The 5,075-nt window shown below is 40.7% G+C and overlaps 1 long non-coding RNA gene across 1 annotated transcript; it reads right to left on the reverse strand.

The window, feature by feature from the left end:
- Nucleotides 1-3,498: 3,498 nt before the first annotated feature.
- On the reverse strand, nt 3,499-4,141 carry LOC139026076 (uncharacterized). Its single transcript, XR_011477781.1, has 2 exons — nt 4,042-4,141; nt 3,499-3,997 (listed from the first exon to the last, which is right to left on the reverse strand). It is a non-coding gene; the product is annotated as an uncharacterized lncRNA (long non-coding RNA).
- Between the last annotated feature and the right edge of the window lie 934 nt (nt 4,142-5,075).

Consider the following 5,075-nt stretch of genomic DNA (forward strand, 5'->3'; position numbering starts at 1 on the left):
AGGGGATCAAATACTTTTTTTCCCTCACTGTACCTGGAGTACTTCTCTCTATCGTATCCAGTGTCCTGTGTGAAATTTAAGTATGCTCTCTCTAATTCTCTCGTTCTCTCTTTCTTTTCTCTTCTCGGAGAACCTGAGCCCTAGGACCATACGTCACGGCAAACCGGGCATGATGACTCCTTGCTGTCCCCAGTCCACCTGGCCTTGCTGCTGTTCCAGTTTCAACTGTTCTGCCTGCTCGTTATGGAACCCCTACCTGTTCAACTTCTTAATGATCGGCTATGAAAAGCCAACTGACTTTTATTCCTGATTAGTATTTGACCATGCTTGTCATTTATGAACATTTTGAAAATCTTGGCTCTCTCTAATTGCTCTCCTTCTCTCTTCTTTCTCTCTCTCGGAGGACCGGAGCCTAGGAACCATACGTCATGGATACCGGGCATGATGACTCCTTGCTGTCCCCAGTCCGCCTGGCCCTGCTGCTATTCCAGTTTCAACTGTTCTGCTGCGGTTATGGAACCGCCACCCTGTCCCGGACCTGCTATTTTCAACTCTTGATGATCGGCTATGAAAAGCCAACTGAAAATTATTCATGATTATTATTTGACCATGCTTGTCACTTATGAACATTTTGAACCATCTTGCATAGTTCTGTTATAATCTCCACCCAGCACAAGCCAGAAGAGGACTGGCCACCCCTCATAGCCTGGTTCCTCTCTAGGTTTCTTCCTAGGTTTTGGCTTTCTAGGGAGTCTTTTCCTAGCCACCGTGCTTCTACACCTGCATTGCTTGCTGTTTGGGTTTTAGGCTGGGTGTCTGTACAGCACTTCGTAATATTAGCTGATGTACGAGGCTATATAAAATAAACTTGATTTGATTTGATCAGTAACAGTGTTATAGACAGGATGAGTAACAGTGTTATAGACAGGATAGTAACAGTGCTTATAGACAGGATGTTAGTAACATGAGTAGTAGACATGATAGTAACAGTGTTATAGACAGGATAGTAAACAGTGTTATTAGACAAGGATAGTAACAGTGTGTTATAGACATGCTTAGTAACGTTATAGACACCTATAGTTAAAAGTGTTATGTTGTGGATTGCTGAATGTGTTATTGATAACATTATCATTGATGCTTCTACTGATGATTGATGAAACCACCCGGCTCGAAGGACCATTAAAAACTATACTGGCATTTCACAAACAAACAAACACATGAACATACACCCACCCCCTCCCCCCAAACACATACCCTCCCCTCTCTGTACCTCCTCCATCAAGGGCCATGAACGGTGAGGACTATGTCCTTGTTGCTAGGGTTTTCACGGTCTAGTTTTCTGTGCGGTGGTGATGAGGCCTTTAGCGTCGATGCTGAACTTACTCTTCCCCAAGTCGTTGATGAACGTGAAGGTCACCTGACAAACAGACCTGAGTCCTCATCCGTAGCGCGCACCTGGAGGGAGAGTCACGATTATTGATTGATTAGTCGTTTGATTGGCTGGTTGGTTTATTGATTGATTAGTATTGACACAATCAACACTAGATTATAGTTCTGTGATCATCTCTTTCATTTTAATTCTTTACTCAAACAAGAATACACCAGCAGTTAACACTATATCGTCATACAGTTTTATAAAGAAATGAATATGAAATCATAGCAGATATGAAATCATGGCAGATAGAAATCCTGTCAGATATGAAATCATGGCAGATATGAAATCCTGTCAGATATAAATCATGGCAGATATGAAATCCTGTCAATATGAAATCTGCAGATATGAAATCATGACAGATATGAAATCATGTAGATATGAAATCAATGCAGATATGAAATCATGACAGATATGAAATCCTGTCAATATTGAAATCATGACAGATATGAAATCATAGCAGATATGAAATCCTGTCAGATAATGAAATGCCTGTCAGATATGAAATCCTGTCAGATATGAAATCATGACAGATATGAAATCATGACAGATATGAAATCCTGTCAGATATGAAATCATGACAGATATGAAATCATAGCAGATATGAAATCATGGCAGATTGGAAATCATGGGAGATATTTGAATTCTAAAGTAAGCATACAGGTTACCTCTCACCTGTAGAAGTTAGTGTCAGTGTTACCTCTCACCTGTAGAAGTTAGTGTCAGTGTTACCTCTCACCTGTATGACTCTGGATCCAGCAGGTGTGTTCTCTCTGGTCTCCGCCAGGTAGAACCTCTGGCTGAATACTGGGCTGTAGAGGTTCGCTCCCAGCACATACACATTGACCTGGGAACATCATATTCATCATTATCATATACCTGTATCATAGTTCTCTACACAGGCTTGCCCCCAACACACTCACCAGATAACAATATAAAACAATAATATACAATTATTACTCTATTATATTATTATTATTAATATGAATATGAATATTACCCTATTATTATCATTATTACTAATAGTATTATCAAATTATTATTATTAGTTAAAGTATTAAAATTATTATTATAATTAATATTATTATTATCACTATATTATTATTATTATTATTATACATATTATTATTATCAGCCTATTATTATTTTGACTCTATTATTATTAGTAGTATTACTCTATTATTATTACTCTGTTATTATAATTAATATTATTATTAGTATTGCTCTATTATTATTATTTTATTTGCTATTATTATCGCTATGTTAGTATTATTATTCTATTAGTTTTATTACTCTATTATTATTACTCTATTGGAAAAATAACAAAGAAATAAAATAACTCTAAATCTTCAAACCTCAGCGGTGTTGGTGAAGACTCCGTCAGACACAGACACGTTGAGCCTCAAGGAAGCCCTCATCCCCTGTCTTCTCTGATTGGACAGAGATATCAACCCCGTCTCTGTGTCCATCATAAACACCGTCCGCTCGTCACCGGACAGGATATTGTACCTGGATGGATAACGTCATAACACAGAAGCAAAATACTGTCAATGTAATATAGAGATTATCCCCGTACCAGGTTGTCGAGACCATCGCAGAAGCAATCTGGGTAACACTTTACACCCACAGTCATAACATGTTATGTCATATGATCACATTATGTCATGACATATATTTAGGCCTGTTGTGACATACTGTATATTGTGTTATTCTATGGCTGGTTATGATACCTACATAAGAGTGTCACAACCCACAAAACCTACAACAGTAGTATGGCTGGTTATGACACCTACATAAGAGTGTCACAACCCACAAAACCTACCACACAAGTAAAACATTTCATTCCACCATATTATATAATGTTATATAATATGTTTATATATGTTATATAAATGTTTATATATGTTATATAAACATTTTCTCAAATTGACCATATTAAAATGATCCTTGTATATTTGCTCACACATTGATGTCAGACATGCACCTGCCCCAGTGCTTTGTCGTTGATGACTGGGATGAATGTAGGAGCAGAGTTCAGGAGCAGGACCAGACACTCTATGTGACTGATGACTGGGATGAATGTAGGAGCAGAGATCAGGAGCAGGACCAGACACCCTCTATGTGACTGATGACTGGGATGATGTAGGGAGCAGGACCAGACACCCTCTATGTGACTGATGACTGGGATGAATGCAGGAGCAGAGTTCAGGAGCAGGACCAGACACCCTCTATGTGACTGATGGAGCAGAGTGCAGGAGCAGGACCAGACACCCTCTATGTGACTGATGACTGGGATGAATGTAGGAGCAGAGTTCAGGAGCAGGACCAGACACCCTCTATGTGATGATGACTGGGATGAATGTAGGAGCAGAGTTCAGGAGCAGGACTAGACACCCTCTATGTGACTGATGACTGGGATGAATGTAGGAGCAGAGATCAGGAGCAGGACCAGACACCCTATGTGACTGATGACTGGGATGAATGTAGGAGCAGGACCAGACACCCTCTATGTGACTGATGACTGGGATGAATGCAGGAGCAGAGTTCAGGAGCAGGACCAGACACCTCTATGTGACTGATGGAGCAGAGTGCAGGAGCAGGACCGACACCCTCTATGTGACTGATGACTGGGATGAATGTAGGAGCAGAGTTCAGGAGCAGGACCAGACCCCTCTATGTGACTGATGACTGGGATGAATGTAGGAGCAGAGTTCAGGAGCAGTAACCAGACACCCTCTATGTACTGATGACTGGGATGAATGTAGGAGCAGAGTGTAGGAGACAGGACCAGACACCCTCTATGTGATTGATGACTGACATAAGGACATGTATCTGATTGGCCTATCTGGCTTATATTATTATGATGTCATAATGCTTCTTGGCAGTGTCATAAAGTGTATTTTCAAAAAAAATGATGAAAAAAAAACATGGCTAAAGAATTCATTACAACAACAACAACGGACTAAATTTGAGTTTAGACTCTTATGTAGGTGATAACCAGCCATAAAAGAACACAATATATTTCACAACAGGTGAGTTATTATGATATGGTTCGACCTAATGTCTCATAATGTGTTACTGCATTCTTAGTCAGCCTAATAGTAAAGGTTTGGGGCAGTAGAGCAGAGGCCTGCCAGAACCGTACATCATGATGAACTAGAGCTGCAGACACCGTACATCATGATGCCTAGAGACCTGCCAGAACACGTACATCATGATGAATAGAGGCCTACCAGAACACGTACATCACGATGAACTAGAGACCTGCCAGAACACCGTACATCATGATGAACTAGAGGCCTGCCAGAACACCGTACATCACGATGAACTAGAGACCTGCCAGAACACCGTACATCACGATGAACTAGAGACCTGCCAAACACCGCACATCACGATGAACTAGAGACCTGCCAGAACACTGTACATCATGATGAACTAGAGACCTGCCAGAACACCGTACATCACGATGAACTAGAGACCTGCCAGAACACTGTACATCATGATGAACTAGAGACCTGCCAGAACACCGTACATCACGATGAACTAGAGACCTGCCAGAACACCGTACATCACGATGAACTAGAGGCCTGCCAGAACACCGTACATCATGATGAACTAGAGACCTGCCAGAACACCGTACATC

This window comes from Salvelinus sp. IW2-2015, unplaced genomic scaffold (assembly GCF_002910315.2).
Source record: "Salvelinus sp. IW2-2015 unplaced genomic scaffold, ASM291031v2 Un_scaffold3832, whole genome shotgun sequence".
NCBI lineage: Eukaryota > Metazoa > Chordata > Actinopteri > Salmoniformes > Salmonidae > Salvelinus > Salvelinus sp. IW2-2015.